Source organism: Callorhinus ursinus, unplaced genomic scaffold (genome assembly GCF_003265705.2).
Source record: "Callorhinus ursinus isolate GAN/ISIS: 27379988/994484 unplaced genomic scaffold, GSC_fseal_2.0 scaffold87, whole genome shotgun sequence".
NCBI classification, from domain to species: domain Eukaryota; kingdom Metazoa; phylum Chordata; class Mammalia; order Carnivora; family Otariidae; genus Callorhinus; species Callorhinus ursinus.
The window spans coordinates 2573765-2592831 of NW_027397149.1; the positions used below are offsets into that span (position 1 = coordinate 2573765).

At 47.6% G+C, this 19067-nt stretch overlaps 1 long non-coding RNA gene across 1 annotated transcript; it reads right to left on the reverse strand.

Moving 5' to 3' along the window:
- Positions 1-306: 306 nt before the first annotated feature.
- Positions 307-8769, reverse strand: LOC141371695 (uncharacterized). The gene is made up of 3 exons (XR_012376849.1): positions 8627-8769; positions 6975-7080; positions 307-607 (listed from the first exon to the last, which is right to left on the reverse strand). It is a non-coding gene; the product is annotated as an uncharacterized lncRNA (long non-coding RNA).
- Positions 8770-19067: the final 10298 nt, after the last annotated feature.

A 19067-nucleotide genomic window follows, 5' to 3' on the forward strand; every position in this document is an offset into this window, starting at 1 on the left:
CCTCCTCTCTTTTGGCATCCCCGGGATCCCTTAGGGTCCTTCATTCCCTTCTCTGTGTCTCAGAAATACTGCATTCACCCCTTTGCTTGGATCTAGTGTTTGTTTTTCCTCTCATGGGGCTCAGTTTCTGACACTCATGGGAGAGTTCTTCAAGAGCAGGGCCCAGTTCTTTTGAATCTGTTTCCACTGCCCGGCCCCTAGCAGAAGTAAAGACAGATGTGTAGAGGAAAGCCATCAATGCCCAGAGTTGGGTTTGTAGACCAGTTGTCCCATTTAACTAATGCCGCGTGACCAAATGGCACAGCATTTAGTGACTTCATAAAACATTTATTTTCTGCATGAATCTACAATTTGAGCAGAGCGTGGTGGGGACAGCTTGTCTATGTTCCAGTTGGGTGTCAGCTGGAGCAGCTAGAAGGCCAGGAGCTGGGGACATCTGAAAGGCCCATTGCGTGCATCTGGCCCCCGGGCCAGGGAGGCTGGGAAGACTCTGGGGGCTGGGACCACTGGGGCTTTCTGGGCATCTCTAGCTGCATGGTCTCTTCAACAGGATGGTGCCAGGGAGGGGGCTTGCACGTGTCAGTACAGGGCCCCTCAGGTCTGTGCCCTAAGAGAGAGAGAACCAGGAGGAAGCTGTATTACTTAAAACAACAACAATCAAAAATCAAAAAATGATTTTAGAATAGCTTTAGATTTACAGAAAGATTTCTGAGATAATACAGTTCTCAGGTGCCCCACCCCCACTTCTCCTATTAACTTAGGTTAGTGTGGTACGTTTGTCACGATTAATGAACCAATATGGATACATTCTTATAACTTTATAACTAAAGCCCATCCTTTATTCAGATTTTCTTAGTTTTTACCTAAGGTCCTTTTTCTGTCCTAGGATAGATCTCAGTATCCAGGATACAACACTAGATGGAATTGTCGAGTGTCCCTCATGTCCCTGGGCTATGACAGCTTCTGATACTTTCCTGGCTATTGATGACTTTGACAATTTCCAGGAGTGCCAGTGAGGCATTTTGTAGACTGTCCCTCAGTTGGGATCTTTCTGATGTTTTTCTCGTGATTGCGCTGGGGGATGGGTATTGGGGACAAAGACTACAGAGGCGAAGGGCCCTTCTGAACACATCGTGTCTGGGGTACATACCATCAGCATGACCGATCACTGTTGATATTGATACTTTTTTTTTTTTTAAAGATTTTATTTATTTATTTGACAGAGAGAGACACAGCGAGAGCAGGAACACAAGCAGGGGGACTGGGAGAGGGAGAAGCAGGCTTCCCGTGGAGCAAGGAGCCCGATGTGGGACTCAATCCCAGGACTCCGGGATCATGACCTGAGCCGAAGGCAGACGCTTAATGACTGAGCCACCCAGGTGCCCTGTTGATGTTGATCTTGATCACTTGGCTGCAGAATGTTTGTTAGGTGTCCCCACCATAAAATTACTCTTTCCTCCCCCTTTCCCACACAATTAGTTTTTGGAGGGAAGTCACTAGCTCTCTGCAGCCTGCACTTAGGGCGTGGGGAGGGATGCTCCACCTCCTTGAGGCTAGAGCATCTACAGAAATTACTTGGAATTCTTCTCCATGAGAGGTTTGTCTGTTCTTCCCAATTTATTTATTTATGCAGTCATTGATTTATATCCATGTTGACTCGTGGTTATTTATTTTCTACTTTGGGTTATCATCCAATAGTATTTATTCTGTTGCTTGAATTTTTCCAGCATTGGCCATTGGTAGGCTCTTCAGGGTGGCTCCATGACCTTTTCATTCCCCCGTCATTCAGTGTGTGTGTGTGTGTGTGTGTGTGTGAGAGAGAGAGAGAGAGAGAGAGAGGGAGAGAGAGAGAGAGAACGAGAGCACACTTCCTTACCTTTTGGCACTCTAAGTTGCTCCATGCTTGTCACATGTATTTCTCCAAGGAGCCCTGGTTCCTATTTTTGGAGAATGGTATTAGAACCCAAGATCTGGATGCCAAGTGCACTCATCGCTGCTGGGTGTAACACCCTTTTTAGCAAAGCCTCCAAAGTCATGGAGTTTAATTCTGTCATAATCACAGGCCCACTCAGAATCATGGGGAGAGAATGTAGACTCTTCCCCCTCTTGGTAGAGGTCTGTCCTTGTCACATTGTCAGAGCTTATGAGATGCGATCCACTGGTGTCATCGTTTTTGGAAAGTACCATCCGCCACATCAGTGATGCTGTTGCACGCCCAGGGATTCCTATCTTACTTAAAACATCCTTCATCCCCGTCCGGTTTCTATTTTGCTTCAAAGAAACTCTTTCCATGGTTTGGTTTTGCCTGAAGATGGTTTCAGCTGATACAGGGACGCACCCTACATAACACTGGGTTCCCCCTGTGAGACAGCCATTGCCTTCCCAGGTCTCTCCTAGTCCTTTTGTTGGGGTCAAGGAGAAAGTCTCAGCTTCATGCTGTAAACATCTTTGGCGCATTTATAATGCTTGCGAATTTCTTTTCTTTCGTAATGTTCTGGCTCAGAGCATTGTCATAGCACAGCCTTCTAGGTAGAACTTAATCATATTGTTTTATTTTTATTTTACTTACTTGGGAACTATTCTTTGCAGCAGGACATTTACCACTTACCAGTACGCATGTGCACCCCCTATTTCCCAGTGCCCTTGCAGGTAGGCAGAACCACGTGATTATTTGTGGCCAATGGGCTATGCATGGAAGATTTGAAAGCCCATGAGCAATGCTCCAGCTCTGTCATTTCCTGTCGTAGGATGGCATGACTCCGTCTGCTGAGGCTTTGTCATCCCACATCAGTTATGCTGTGTTAAACCTTTGAACTCTTGGGAGCAACCATTATTGCTGCAGTGCTTAATCTTTCTTGACTAATACAACTTTTAAATGGGGTGAGTGATACTGGATTTTTCATTTACGTAATGATGCAAGATCTACCAAAAAAAAAAATGAGTGCTTCAAAGAAAAATAGTGAATAATTTTCTAGGGGATAGTCAGACATGGTGAAAATCCTCAGTGGAAAGATGCAAATGAGTAGCATTTGGGCATATATTACCACTGCGTTTTTGTCTTGCTATCGGCATGGGAACTCTGGTTTTTTATTGGAATTGGCCAGAAAGTAAATTTCTGTTAAATCCCATTTGTTCCCTGTGTGTCCTGTGGCTTAAAGAACAACCATCAAAACCTCTTCATTAAAGCTTATTAGTCAGAGATTATATAAAAAGATCTGAATTTTCTATTGGATTTTAGAGCCAAATAGTTTGCCTTTGCCTATAGTGTTCTCCAGACATCAATGATGGGCATAAACTTGGTGAGAGGGGGCTCTTCAAGGCTTTCTGCTCCTGGGGTCCTATTTAAAGGCACAAGCAAATGATAACTGACTCGCAATGAGAGAACACCCAAACACTGCAGCCAAGAGTGAAAGAAAAGATAGAGTGTCATTCCAACCCCATGCACCAAAAGCTGGGCATGTGTGTGCTGATTAGTGGGTTATTGGGCCTTGGCACAGTGATTTGCATGTTGGAAACTGCTAAAATATTCACGTACTTGACTGTGTCTCTTCCAGTTAGATGTAATAAATGCAGATTTGGGTGACCATATGTTTTATTTTGATGTAATCATTTTCACCTTTAAGGTGTGTGTGTGTGTGTGAGGGGCGCCTGGGTGGCTCAGTTGGTTAAGCCACTGCCTTCGGCTCAGGTCATGATCCTGGAGTCCCGGGATCGAGTCCCGCATTAGGCTCCCTGCTCAGCGGGGAGCCTGCTTCTCTCTCTGACCCTCCCCCCTTTCATGCTCTCTCTCTCTATCTCATTCTCTCTCTCAAATAAATAAATAAAATCTTAAAAAAAAAGATGTGTGTGTGTGTGTGCGTGTGCGCGCACGCACGCATGCACGCACGCAAGGGTAGCTCTCCAGTTCTCTAGGGCTGGCCTGATTAGAGGTAAGCTGGTATTTTAAGTTGCAGTGTGATTAGCTTATTATTAGAAACTCCTTCTTGTGAATCGTACTTTCTTCCTCCCTCCTTCCTTCCTTCCCCCCTCCTTCCTCCTTCCTCTCTGCCTTCCTTCCCTCTCTCCTTCCTTCCCTCTTTTCTCCCTCTCTCTCTTGAGCAAGTTGACTCATATCTCTGAGACTTACTTCCCTCCTCTGTAAAATAGGACTGATAACAACATCTATGAGAATTTTTGAGGAATACAGAAGATACTACATATGAGGCATGTAGCGCAGTGTTTGGTACATAGTGAGTGTTCAATAAATGATAACTGTTCCTCTCATTATCAGCTGTTTGTCTTTCAGCGGGTTCCTTAGCCTTCTGAACCTCAGTTTCTCCATCCAAAATGGGCTCATGCCATCCCTTACATGATTATTGTGATGTGCAATGGAGATAATTAGGTATTATTTTTATTAGATGCTCAGTGAATGAATGAATGAATGAATGGATGGATGGATGGATGGATGGATGGATGGATTTGGGGATGCATCTTGTATTAGCCAGGGTAGGATTTTTACAGTAAAAACTTCCCCCAAATTTTGGCCTGAGACAGTAAATTTATTTCTCTGCCTCGTCTCACCTCAATGCAAATGGACAGGATGCCCTGCTCCTCATACTCATTCAGGGACCCACACTCCTTCCAGCCAAGGCTCCGCCCTCTGCAGGAGCCTCCAAGTCCTCTTCCTTCAGTCCATGGGTGGGAAAGAAGGTGGCAGATCTCACGCAGGAGATTTTTATGGGCCAGGCCTGACAGTGGCCACTTTGGTTCTGGTTCCAGTGGCCTCTTAGTGCAAACCTGGCCACGGGGAAAGCTAGGGGATGTCCTAACTCTGCACCCAGGATAGCAAAGAGGATGGCATCTCAGTCTGGATCGAGGTTCCCAGAAGCCACGACGTGAGGGTTGCCGACTGCTTCTGAGACTCGCAAAATTATACTGAATGAGCCCAACTTGATGTCATACAGAGTTGGAAGAAGGACAAAGGAGAGACGCATATGTGGAACAGCTGTGGAGCCCCGTGTCTGTTTTCTGGCTCTGGGTTCTGGACGTTGGAGCCACAAAGTCCCTCCCTCCGTCCTTGGCCTTTTGCTCCTTTGGAATCCATTAGCGAGCTTCACCATTGTTTTTCTGATTTCATTAAAACATGCCACCAAGACACATGCTCTGCAGTATGCCACTTCAGTCCTAAGTGGGGCATTTTTGCTAGATGGATCGATTTTTTAAATGACAGCATCTGTCTGCTTGTACACATTTATTTATAATTCTTCCCTTGGCGATTAGAGCCGGGGAATTGGTGAGCGGTAACCAGCTGTTTGAATTAGCCAGGAAGGGAGGAAGGGATGTGATCTGTGAAGGAGTACCAGAGCCCCGGCCGGAAGCAACAAAAATGGAACAGATGCTGCCAAATACACCATCTCGGGGAGGGACTTATAAATCACATACACTGCCGGCCCAGCAAGACAGCAGCCGAGCTGGGTGAGCCTGAGGAGCCCGTGACTGTGGGTGGCTGGGTCTGGCCCCCTCAAGGACTCAAGGGATGTGTGTGGGAGGATGGCAGAGTAGCTGAGGGGGTGGTCCCTGGTGAGCTGGACCCTCTGGTGAGTCCCCTTTGCACTCAGGGTGAAACCCAAAGTCTTCCCCCTCGTCTACAAGGCCCTACAGAGTGGGGTCCTATTACCCCTTGCCCTCCCTCCCTCCTGTTCTTCTGCCTCCAGCCACCCCAGCTCCCTGGGGCTCCTTGCTGCTCCTAGGATGTGCTGAGTGCGCCCCTCCTCAGGGCCTCTGGGGCACCAGCTTCCCCTGCCTGGAGCTCTCCTCCTCAGGACTTCTCTCCACCTGTGATCCCGATGTTCCATGGCCCAACTCAGGATTTTTCAACTGTCCCAAGGCGTGAAAGCAATACATATTTAGTAGAAACCATACTAGGAGTTTTCATTGTGGATCTTTCCCCTGGGCTGGTGACAGGGGGTGCACATCCTCGTGTGATGCGGGGCAGGGGCAGCGGACCAGGCGATCGCCAGGGTCAACCCCTGACACTCACAGTTGTCCTGTACCCATATAAGCCTTCTGTTTGCCGCTTTCAGGACAGTATTCAATTACTGGAGCTAGTCAACACTTATTTACAAAATAGGCTCTGGGTTGGGTGCTTTTGCCCAACTGCAGGCTAAAGTAAGTGTTCTGCGTACATTTAAGGTAGGCGAGGCTAAGCTGTGATGTTTAGTAGGTTAGGTTAGGTTAGGCGCTCATGATAGCAAGGACCGTGTCCATCTTGTTCACTGCTGAACTGTGCCCGGCACACAGTAGGTGCTCAGTAGAGATCTGCTGACCCCATGAAGGGATATTTCATTTTGGGGGAGGAGGGGACACGCTGCCCCCTCTTACCCTCCCTCTCTGCAGTTTGGGGGGGATCACAGAAAGCCCAGGTCACTTAGGGTGGCTCCTTGGGGACATCCAGTCCTGTATTCTTGATCTCCGCAGCTCCCCAGGGTCTAGCCAGAGCCTGGCGCACAGCAGGTGTTCAGTGAATCATTGTTGAATAAAGAGATGCCTCAATGACCCAACTTGACAGTCAGCAACGCTCCAGGCAAAAAAGAAAGCATCATCCAGACGCCTTCTTCTCTTTCCTTGCCCAACAGCAGCGAGTCTGACCAGCAGCACCTCTAAAATCCGCCTCGCATGCAAGCTCCAGTCTCCAGTTCCTCCTCTAGTCCGCATCCCTCACCCAGACAACCCCAACTCCTCTCCGGTCCTGGCTGCTACTCTTGCGCCCCCTACAGTTTAGCCAGAGGCGATCTGAATCTGTCAATCGTGTTGTTCTCTGGCTTGCCACCCTTCAGGAAGTGCAGGTGTCATCTCAACCGTCACCTCCTCCCCTGACCACCCCATCTCATCCGGTAACCCGGTCGGTGCCCCAGCCCCACAGAGATGAATGGCTCCAGGAGGAGGGGCTGAATTCCAGGTGGGGCTGCCCGGTCCCCTCCCCCACCTCTCCCCACCTGCTTTTGTGCACGAAGCAGCATCACATTTTGATGCATGACTTGATATTTTCTGTTGTTCCTCTTTCCTCCAGTTCCCCCTTTTCCTTCTCATCAAAGCAGGCAGCTGTGGTCTCAGGGGAGAAATATAGAAGAAGGGGAGGAAGAAATAGCTCATAAGTCTTTTTTGGCTTTTCTTCCCTTTTAGGAGAAGTTAGAAGCTGCAGGGGATTTGAGGCACCAAGAAACATCTTGGAGCAAGAGTGGGGGGAGAAGGGGACCCCCTCCACAGACTGCAGAGAGACTGCACTTGGCTGGGGCAGGGGAGGGGCGTGGGGGAGAGGGCTGCCAGGCCCGAGCATTAAGTCCTGGACTCCGCTGCCCTGTGTCTCCCTGGGGAGGCAGTGAGGCCCTGGGGAAGAGGCTGCCTCTAAGACCAGAGACCCCAACCCGGGCCCCCTTGGGCTGCATCTTGCCCACAGCTATGCCTGTTTTGGCTCATGCCTTTCTTTTAGTTGCCAACATCTAAGAGGTTGTATATTTCAAATTTCTCTTGAAAATTCATTTCCAGATTTGTAGTTGGTCTTGAAAGAGGAGACAGGGCCAGCACTGGGCCTGTGCTTGCATGAGGCTGCCCCCGGTGGGCCTGGCATGAACTTGCTACTTCCCCCACAGCACCCCCTCCTTGCTGCTGGGTCACAGCCCGTCCCCTTGGTTCCTTTTCCTGACCAGCCTAGCCCCTGTGGGCCTCTGCGTTCTCCAGCTCTGGATTACGGTGACAGAGGCAGCCTCAGTGAAGTTTCCAGGGTCTCGAGCATGTTCTGAGGCCACCAAGAGCTTCTGCTTCTGAAGGGGTCACGTGGATAGGAAGGACGGGCATCTCGGGGGTAACCCATGGAGACAGATTCCCATGCACCCCACCCAAACTGACTGGCATCTCGGCCTGACACTCAGGCCCGACCCCAGAAAGAAGCAGGCCAAGAAGGTCTGAATTTGCTGTGGTGCTGGCTTGCAAGGGTCAGAGATTTTCAGGGGGTTAAGAAAAAATTTTAAAAACTGATATATTTCCTGAGCCACCCAATTTGTAGATGAGAGAAAAGGCTGATGCCACACATTACTCATTCTTCGGGGTCTAGTGTGTCCCCCCAGAAACAAAAATACCATTCTTAGGGGGGCTTTCTCACAGGACTGGCACAGTAGGGGGCCCTTTATTTCTCAAACTCCTGCAGTCATCAGAATCATCTGGTGCTCAAGGCCGTTAAAACACAGATTGCCTGGCCCAGCCTCACTGTTTCGGATTCAGCGGGTCTCCAGTGGGGCCCTAGAATCTGTCTTTCTAGTAAGCTCCCAGGTAATGCTTATGCTGCTGGTCTGGGGAGCACTCCCTGAGAAGCACCCATTTAGAGAATCGTATTAATTATCTTTCACAATCTTATTAGGGAGGGGGAGGAGGAGAAGGAGAAGGAGGAGAAAAGTTCATTTGCTCTCTTATGAAGCCAAGCCCAGCCACAAGGACATGCATCTCTGACCTTGCAGAGGTGATGTGTCTGAGTGGGAAAGGATGGGTGGGGTGGGGGGGTGCCTAAGCCTGGCTCCTCTCTTAGGCGGTGAGCAGAATAGTAGAGCAGTCCTCCCCCTTATCTGTGGTTTTGCTTTCCGCGGGTTTCAGTTACCTGCAGTCAAACCAGGGTCTTGAAGCAGATGATCTGCCTCCTGCCATGTGATCATCACCAACAGCCTAACACTACGTCAAAATGCCTATGTCACTTCATCTCATCACATGGACATTTTAGCATCTCATATCATTACAAGAAGACAAAGGGTGAGTACAGGACACTAAGAGAGAGACCACATTCACGTGACTTATATTACAGTGTATTGTTCTAATTGCTCTATTTTATTATTATTGTCTATAATCTCTTTCTGTGTCTAATATATAAATTAAACTTTATCACAGGTGTATGTGTATAGGAAAAAACATAGTATATACAGGGTCGGGTAATACCTGGGGTTTCCAGCATCCACAGGGGTCTGGAACATATCCCCGTGGATAATAGGGGGACTGTTGTAATACATCACAACTTTACAACGATCACCATGCATTATCTGAAGCCCGTGGCACCTGTCAACTCCTCCAGCCCTCACAGTAGCTCACTGGAGCCTCCTTGTCACCCTCACTTTATAGATGACGAATCGGATCCACTCCGTCCAGTCAGCAGGCTAGGGAAGAGGGTGCGCTCACCTGCGAGGCTTTCCTGGGCGGGGTCACTTCTGCTCACTTCACTGGCCGGAACCCAGTCACATGATCACACCTCACTGCAAGGGAAGCTGGGAGATGTAGTCTCCCCATGCACTCACGGGAAAACACCAGAGATGGGATTTGCTGATTGGGTGGCAAGCTCTGCCCAGCCTCTTTCCCGCATTAAGGCCCCTGAAGCCCCAGAAGGAGATGTTACGAACAAAGTCACACAGCTGGGGGACTGGAGTTCAATGCCAGGCTTCCTGGCTCCTCGGCACAATGGTACCTGGCTCTCCATGGAAGGGGACGGGGAGGGCAAGGAAGCCGAAGAACAGTGAGGTGAATATTGTCAACCAGGAATAGGAATTCAAGGGACGTGGAGCCTGAGGACGGGGTTTTAAGGCCTTTGAGGCCATTTTGCACTGTGTGGCATTGTGCAACTCAGTTTTTCTCTGAGCCTCAGTTTATTGTAATAGGGTGATACCTATCTTTTTTTTCTTTTAAGATATTATTTATTTTATTTTAGAGAGAGTGCGCACAAGCAGGGGGAGGATCAGAGGGGGAGGGAGAGGGGGAAAGGATCCCAAGCAGGCTCCACGCTGAGAGTGGAGCCCAACGTAGGGCTTGATCCCACAACCCCAAGACCATGACCTAAGCCAGAACCAAGAATTGGATGCTTAATGGACTGAACCACCCAGGCACCCCAGGATGATGTCTATCTTGTTAGGGTATTTGTGAGAGTAAAATGGGATAACACAGCCAGCCTGGGCAGCCCTTTAATCGGAATCAGAATCTGTGTTGGGGGTTATCACCCAGGACTGCACATCTGAATCACCTGGGGAGCTTTCCAAAAGGCCCACTGCCGGGTCCCTACCCTAGGATGTTCTGACTCATGTGTGTGGGGAGGAGGTCAGAGCGTAGGTACTTTCTAAAAATCCCTTAGGTCGTTTTCATTGCAGCCAGGCTTGAGAACTACCTTTTATGGTTATTGACTATCAGTCAAAATGGACCAGTTGAGAGGGTGCCTGGGTGGCTCAGTTGTTAAGCGTCTGCCTTCAGCTCAGGTCATGATCCCAGGGTCCTGGGATCGAGTCCCACATCCAGCTCTCTGCTCCGTGGGAAGCCTGCTTCTCCCCCTCCCCCTGCTCGTGTTCCCTGTCTCGCTGTCTCTCTCTCTGTCAAATAAATAAATAAATAAACAAATAAATAAATAAATCTTAAAAAAAAAAAAAGAATGGACCAACTGAGATCTCCTCCTTCCTTAAGGAGTGAAGGGATCCAGGGTCTCCCTGGGAGAAGGCCTTTAGAGTTGGGCTGGGGTGGACCTCAACACCCTTTTGGGGGACACCCCCCACAAGCCGCACGGGTGGGTGGGCCTGGAACAGGAGAGGTCTGCTGTATTTGGCTCGTATCTTGGCTGAAAAGCAGTGCAGAAAATTGCCTGTGGAAGGAAGCAGAATGGAGGCCTGGTCCCGTCCTGGATTTTTCTCTCCATCATCTGCTCCGCTGAGACTAGCAGGTGCCAAAACTTACAAATGGCCCTGGCCTGATGTTCCACATACAACAGTAAAGTGTCATAATTTCTGGGCGATGACCAGGTGGGACAACTTTCCGTCGACTCAGGTGACATGTGGTAGTCGACATTTGAACGGGTTGCTTTGCAGGACCAGCAAGAGACAGGAAGTGCCACCTGGGGGCTGTCACTCTCAGGGAGAGGGGAACAACTGTAGGCTTGTGACTCTGCTGATTCATTTGGTGTTTCCCCCCCGAGATGAGGGGAGAGGTTGGGGCCTGCAGATTTTTTATTTAACAGAAGATTGACTACGTACGTTGTACTTCACATGTTGCTTCACGTGGTGCTTTACGAATGTCAACGCAATTAAATCCCTACCATAACCCTATAAGGTTGATACTATTACTATCCTCATTTTATAAATGGGGAAACTGAGGCACAAAGTGCTAAGTAAATTGCTCAGGGTCCCACAGCTGGTGAGTGAGTGGCGGAGCGGGGGCTCAGTGGACGCCACGTGGCCTGGCTTTGGTGTCTCTGCTTCTAAGTGCTGTCTTGCACTTGGGGTGACCAGCCATCTTGGTTTTCCTGGGACTGAAGTCTGTCCCAGGATGGATGCAGGACTGTCCTGGGCAGATTGGGACAGTTGGTCATCTTGGCTGGGATGCTCCTCGAAGTGTCGCTGAAGATGGAAGATGGTTGATGATGAAAACAGAAGCCCCCCACTCACCAACATCCCTACAATCAGTGTGCATAGGTTTTCCCCAACCTTGGCAATAAAATGTACAAGGTCTGTGTTAGAGCATGACAAGGACAAACATGACCCCTGCATTCTTGGAGCTGACATGCCCCTGGGGGGAGAATGACAATAAGCAATTAGACAAAGAATATACTGGATCCCTTCGGATTGTGACCATGCTTTGAAGGGAATGAGGTGAGAGAGGTGTTCAGATGGGGAGTTAGGGCGGGCATCCCTGGGCAAGCCACATTTGAAATAATAAGATGTGGCTATCAGGCTCCTGGCAGAAGGGATAGCAAGTGCGAAGGCCCTGAGGTAGGAACAGGTTTGGCTTAGTGAAAGAGTAGCAAGAGCTTGAGGGAACGGTAGGGGATGAAGGAAGTGAACAGGAGATGAATGTAAGATGTGGCAGTGACAAGGAATCTGGATGATAAATTAAGAACAAGGCAGCCCCTGGAGGATGTTGAACAGAGGAGTAACCTGGTTTGAGTTGCACTTTGCAGTAATGGTTCTGGCTGCTGTGTGGACCAAGGACGGTGAGGGGCTACAGGAGAAACAAGGAGGCTCATTGGGATGCTCATTGCCCCAGTCCAGGCAGAGGTGAAGATGGTATAGACTAACATGGGAGCAGTTGAGTCAGGATGAAGTGGGTGGATTTAGGAAATATTTCAGGCATAGTGGGATGAAATTTGCCAAGGCTAAGAAATGGTGCTGGGGTAGGGAGGTAAGGACAGGCCCCCCTCCTGCTGGTAGGGCAGAGGCAAGAGCACCAACAGAGATCCACGTACCATGTGTCAAGTTAACACGACCATTGAATAAAATATATCCTGCCCTCCTGTCCTGGCAAATCTCTCTTTGTCGGGACCCAGAAGGCCAGGTTTACACTACGGCTTCTGTGACTTCTCGGGGTTCTGTGGCAGAATGTGGCAGCCAGGAGAGACTGGGGCAGTGTCCTCTGAGGTGTGAGGCCCCTCCTGCCTGCATCTAGGAGCTGTCCTGGGTTAGGGAGAGGGCAAAATCAGGGCTGACACCTGGGTTTTTGGCTTGAGCATAGTTGAGCCCAGACCCATCCTCCATTGTGAAGCTTCTTTTTTTTTTTTTTCTTCAATGTTTCCCTCCCCCACGATTGAGTTCCTGGTCTCTTTCTCTTCTCCCTCAAAATTCTGCTTTGGCAGGTTTAACGCAGACAGGTCTTTGCCACTGACTTTGCGACCCCAGCCAGTGTCTAGTTCTCTTCGAGCCTCAGCATATTTAGCTGTATATTGGGACTACTGATACATTCGTCCTACCTCCCTGCCACTTGGTGAATGAAGAATGCATGTAGAGTGCGTGTGGCAGAGATGGCTGTCCATTCACCAAATCCCTGTGCTTTTTTCTCTGGGCACATGGCCTGCATTTCCCAGTCCCAGTTGCCATGGAATATGGCCACGGGACTAAGTTGTGGCTCATGACAAGTGACGTCATCACTTCCAAACCAGCCTATTACAACCACCCCTGTGAGATCCTTACCGCGTCCCTGTCTGCTGGCTGGATGGAGGCTCCAGCAGATGGCTCTGATACCTTAGAACAGGGCTACATCCTGCCTGCTGCCTGTTCTTGTCAGTAAAGTTTTATTGGCACACAGTCACGTCCATTCATTTCTGTATCATCTATGGCTGCATATTCACACTGTAATGGAAGAGTTAAGCAATTGTGACAGACTGTATGACGCACAGAGCCAAAAATATTTACTATCGTGCTTTTATAGGAAAGTTTGCTGACCCTTGCCCTAGGAGATGGTCAAGCCACGAGACAGGAAGAGCCTGGAGCCCTGAGTAACCACATGGGAAGTGGCCACATGGGAGCAAAGAACCTCTATGTGGGACTCTCCATGAGCAAGAATAAAAGCTTATTGTGTAAGCCTCTAATATGTTGTGGTTCCTTTGTTATAGCAGCTGGTATTGCTTATCCTAACTCATGCAATGCCTGCTATGTTGTAAGCAGACAACAAATGGTCACTTCCTCCCATTCTCCTTATTTTTACACTCTCCATAAATGATTGTGTTTAGAACAGCTCAGGAAAATGGATTGGGCTTGATTCAGGCTCTCTCTCACCCCTTCAAGTCTTGGTGCAAGCTGCTCCTAACTGTTCTGCCAAGAACAGTTGTTCCCCGTTTCTTCACCCTTCTGTCTCCTACTGATTAGTCCTTCGGGACTCAAGGTAGCCAGCACTGCTCTCAGGCAACCTTCCCTTCCTCCTTTGTCCTCCAAGATTGGGTTAGGTGCCTCTGTAGCGTGTTCCTAAATAACCTTCCAAAGACAGTATAGCAGAGTGGTAAAGAGCTGAACTCGGGCTAGGCCACTTGACGTCAAGTCCTGACCTGCCACTTACAAAGTGTAAGACTTTGGGCAAGTGGCTTCACCCGTAAGTGTCTCCATGTCCTCATCTGTACAATGGGAATGTCTGGTATCTGTCTAGTAATGTGGTTGTGGGAAGTAAGTGAATTAAAGAGCTTAGAATAACATCTGCTGCCCGGGAAGGGCTGAAGGAATGTTAGATGACATTAGGACCATCATTTTTATTGTTGTTCCTAACCCAGCATGGATCCCACGCTCCCCAGTGATAACATTTCCCAGTGGGATGTGAGATACTTGATGCATAGCAGACTCTTGATACATGTGGTTGGGTAAATGAGTGAAATGGTAGCTGGTGCTCAGTCCTCTGGGGCTGGGGCGGGGCAGGCTTTCCAGACAGAGCTGCCGGGGTTGTGCCTTAGAGAGGATTAGGGACTAAGGCAAAGTCGTGTAGTTTGAGCAAGGGTGGTGTCTGCTCAGAGGAGATGGCTATAAGCCGGGGAGCCCAGTCGTATCAGCCACTCCAGCAAGCTTAAGTAGGAGAGGAATAAAAAATGACTCAACAGATCACAACATTTCCAGAGGACTGGCATAGATGTGGAAGCTATACATGCAAAAAAAAAAATCTAAATTACACCCCCAGATGGCTCTGGGAGAGACCCTATCCCAGCCATCCCCAGTGAGAGGCAACTGAGTTGTACGTGCTTTCCATCATAACCCCTGTGGCAGCTATTCCAAAAGCAGGATGTCTCTGCTGTCCTGTTGAGACAGATGGCATTGGAGAATGTGCAGAGTCTGGGAGACAGAACTTCTTTTGTTTTTTAAGATTTTATTTATTTTATTTTGAGAGAGAGAGAGGGCATGCGAGTGGGAGGAAGGGCAGAGGGAGAGGGAGAGAGAGAGTCTCCAGCAGACTCCACACTCAGCGCAGAGCCCAATGTGGGGCTCTATCCCACGACCCTGAGATCATGACCTGAGCCAAAATGAAAAGTCAGACGCTTAACTGACTGAGCCACCCAGGTGCCCCATAGAGAGGGAGCATCTTGATGCCAATCCCTACCAGACCCTTCTACTTGTCTAACAGCATGGTGGGTAATAATTATGCCAAATAACATTACTGAATCCCCAAGGGCAGTGAGTGCTGGGCCGTGTGTTTTACAGCATCATCTCCCATCATCTTGACAACAATCCTGGGAGGTATGTGCTATTATAAATTTCATTGTACATATGAATGGACCGAGGCTCAGTGAGGTTAAGTATTTATCTGAGGCCACACAGCACAATTGAGGATTCAAATTCAAGTCAATTCCAGAGCCCAGATTTTTTTTTTTTGGCCAATGTAATATTTTTGGTAATATGTTTTTATCTTGCTATGTACTTTTTTAAAAACTGAAGTATAGTTGACTCAATGTTATATTAGTTTCAGGTGTACACCATAGTGATTTGACAAATACATTATAAAAGTGTAACTACCATCTGTCTCCATGCAACACTATTACAATACCACTGATTATATTCCCTATGCTGTAACTTCCATCCCCATGACTTATTCATTCCATAGTTAGCAGCCTGTATCTACCACTCTTAGTAATATTCCATTGTGTGTATATATATATTTATAGCACTACTTCTATACCACTATATATTTATACTACTTCTTTGTCCATTTGTCTATCGATGGACACTTGGGTTGTTTCCATATCTTGTTGAAAGCCCAGATTCTTAGCTACCACATCATGCTGCTGTCTCTACTCTCTTAGGAAACCTACTTGGTGATTCAGACAGTGGAGGGAAGGAGGGCATTTGTGCATTCGTGAAACCCGGTCTGGACCAATACTCCCCCTGGGAAGGGTATTAGACTGGTGGTAGTCGGGGGCGCGGAGCAAGATGGCGGAGGAGTAGGAGACTTGGATTTCGTCTGGTCTCAGGAATTCAGCTGAATAGGGATCAAACCATTCTGAACACCTATGAACTCAACAGGAGATCAAAGAGGAGAGTAGCAACAACTCTCTGAACAGAGAAGCGACCACTTACTGGAAGGTAGGACGTGCAGAGAAGTGAATCCGGGGCGATATTCAGGAGGATAGACGGCGGGGGAGGGGGCCTCCGTTGGCCACTTCTGGCAAGTGATAGAGCCGCGGAGCACAAAATCGGACCTTTTAGAAGTCGGCTCCGTGGAGGGACGTCGCTCCAGTGGCTAAGCGGGAGGTGGAACCCTTGTGGGACAGTGTGGTTTCAGGACCCCCGGGGTCACAGAAAGACCGGGGGTGCCTGAGTGCGGCAGAGCTCCCAGGTATCGGAGCGGGGAAGCCGGCTGCAGAGACGGAGCCAAGGCGCAGGCTCTCAGCTCGGGGTGGCCATAAACTGTGATCTGCGGCCCAGTCGGGCCACTGCTCCTCCAGCAGGGACCCAACAAGCGGCAGATCCGGGGAGACTCCCCTTCCTCCCCCGGGAGGAGCAGTGCGGGAGCGCACCGCGGGGATCTGCTGGGTTTGGAGACTCCACACGGGGTCGAGTGCCAGAGATAGAAACTGTCAGTCACAGGCCGGGTGAGCACGGAGTGCGGCCGGAGAGCAGGGACATGGGAGTGACTGGCTGCTTTTCTCTGAGGGCGCACTGAGGAACGGAGCCCCGAGTTCTTGCCTCATCTGGGGCGGAGATTGGGAGGCCGCCATTTTCACTGTCATCCTCCAAAGCCTTAGGGAAAGATTGCAGGGAACAAAAGCTCCTGAGAGCAAACCCAAGCAGCTTGCTTAGCTGGGACAAGGGCGGGGCAATTCCGCCTCTGGCAAAGACATTTGGGAACCACGGCGACAGGCCCCTCCCCCAGAAGATCAGCACGAACAGCCAGCAAACCAAGACCAAGTTTACCGATCAAGGAGAACGGGAGAACTCCAGTGCTAGGGGAATACTGCACATAGAATTCATGGCTTTTTTTTTACCATGATTCATTAGTTTTTCAAAGTTAATTTTTTTAACTGTTTTTTTTTAAATTTCTCTTTTTCAACCAACATCTTATCAATCCCCTTTTTTAAAAAAACATTTCTTATTTTTCATTTTTAGAGTCATATTTTATCCCTTCATAGTAGTTACCCTTATTTTTGGCAAATATATATAAGTTGTTCTCTCTTTAAAATTTTGATGTACAGTTTCTTCTAACAGATCAAAATATACCCTAAATCACTAGTGTATGGCTTTGTTCTAGTCTCCTGCCTGATCACATTCTCTCCCTTTTTTTAAAAAATATTCTTCTTTCTTTTTTCAAACAACTTCTTATCGTATCAATTCCTTTTATAAAATCTTTTATACTTTTCATTTTTACAGTCATCTTCCATCCCTTCATTGTATCAACCCTTATTTTGTACATATATGAGTCTTTCTTCCTTTAAAATTTTAGGAGGCACTTTTTTCTAACAGACCAAAATACGCCCAAAATCTAGTGTGTGGCACTGATCAATGCACTAGCCTGATCATATTTGATCATATTCTGTTTTTTTTGTATTGTTCTTTCTTTTTAATCTTTTTCTTTTTTTTCTTTCTTTCTTTACTCTTTCTTTTTTCTCTCTTTCCCTTTCTTTTCCCCTGGGTTCAGGTCTTTTCTGATTTGTATAGAGTATATTTGCTGGGACGTTGTTAACCTGTTAGCATTTTGTTCTCTCATTCATCTATTCTCCTCTGGACAAAATGACAACATGAAAAAAATCACCTCAGCAAAAAGAACAAGAGGTAGTACCGTCAGCCAGGGACCTACTCAATACGGACATTAGTACGATGTCGGACCTAGAGTTCAGAATCATGACTTTAAAGATACTAGCTGGGCTTGAAAAAAGCGTGGAAGTTATTAGAGAAACCCTTTCTGGAGAAATAACGAAAATCTAACCAAGTCGAAATCCAAAAGGCTATTAATGAGGTGCAATCAAAAATGGGGGCACTAACCGCTAGGATAAATGAGGCAGAAGAGAGAATCAGCGATATAGAAGACCAAATGATGGAAAATAAAGAGGCTGAGAAAAAGAGAGAGAAACAACTACAGAATCACGAGGGCAGAATTCGAGAGATAAGCGATACGATAAGTCGAAACAACATTAGAATAATTGGGATCCCAGAAGAAGAAGAAAGAGAGAGAGGGGCAGAAGGTATATTGGAGCAAATAATAGCAGAGAACTTCCCTAATGTGAGGAAGGAAACAGGCATCAAAATCCAGGAGGCACAGAGAACCCCTCTCAAAATCAATAAAAATAGGTCAACACCCCGACATCTAATAGTAAAACTTATGAGTCTCAGAGACAAAGAGAAAATCCTGAAAGCAGCTCGGGAGAAGAGATATGTAACCCACAATGGTAGAAATATTAGATTAGCAGCAGACCTATCCACAGAGACCTAGCAGGCCAGAAAGGACTGGCATGATATCTTCAGAGCACTAAATGAGAAAAATATGCAGCCAAGAATACTATATCCAGCGAGGCTGTCATTGAAAATAGAAGGAGAGATAAAAAGCTTCCAGGACAAACAAAAACTAAAGGAATTTGCAAACACGAAACCAGCCCTGCAAGAAATATTGAAAGGGGTCCTCTAAGCAGAGAGCCTAAAAGTAGCACAGATCAAAAAGGAACACAGACAACATACAGTAACAGTCACCTTACAGGCAGTAAATGGCACAAAATTCATACCTTTCAATAGTTACCCTGAATGTAAATGGGCTCAATGCCCCAATCAAAAGACACAGGCTATCAGATTGGATTAAAAAACAAGACCCATCAATAGGCTGTCTGCAAGAGACTCATTTTAGACCCAAAGACACCCCCAGATTGAAAGTGAGGGGGTGGAAAACCATTTACCATGCTAATGGACACCAAAAGAAAGCTGGGGTGGCAATCATTATAAAAGACAGATTAGATTTTAAAACAAAGACTGTAATAAGAGATGAGGAAGGACACTATATCCTACTTAAAGGGTCTATCCAACAAGAAGATCTAACAATTGTAAATATCTATGCCCCTAACACGGGAGCAGCCAATTATATAAGGCAATTAATAACAAAAGCGAAGAAACACATTGACAGCAATAAATAGTAGTGGGGGACCTTAACACCCCCCTGACTGAAATGGACAGATCATCTAAGCAAAAGGTCAACAAGGAAATAAAGACTTTAAACGACACACTGGACCAAATGGACTTCACAGACATATTCAGAACATTCCATCCCAAAGCAACGGAATACACATTCTTCTCTAGTGCCCATGGAACATTCTCCAGAATTGATCACATCCTAGGTCACAAATCAGGTCTCAA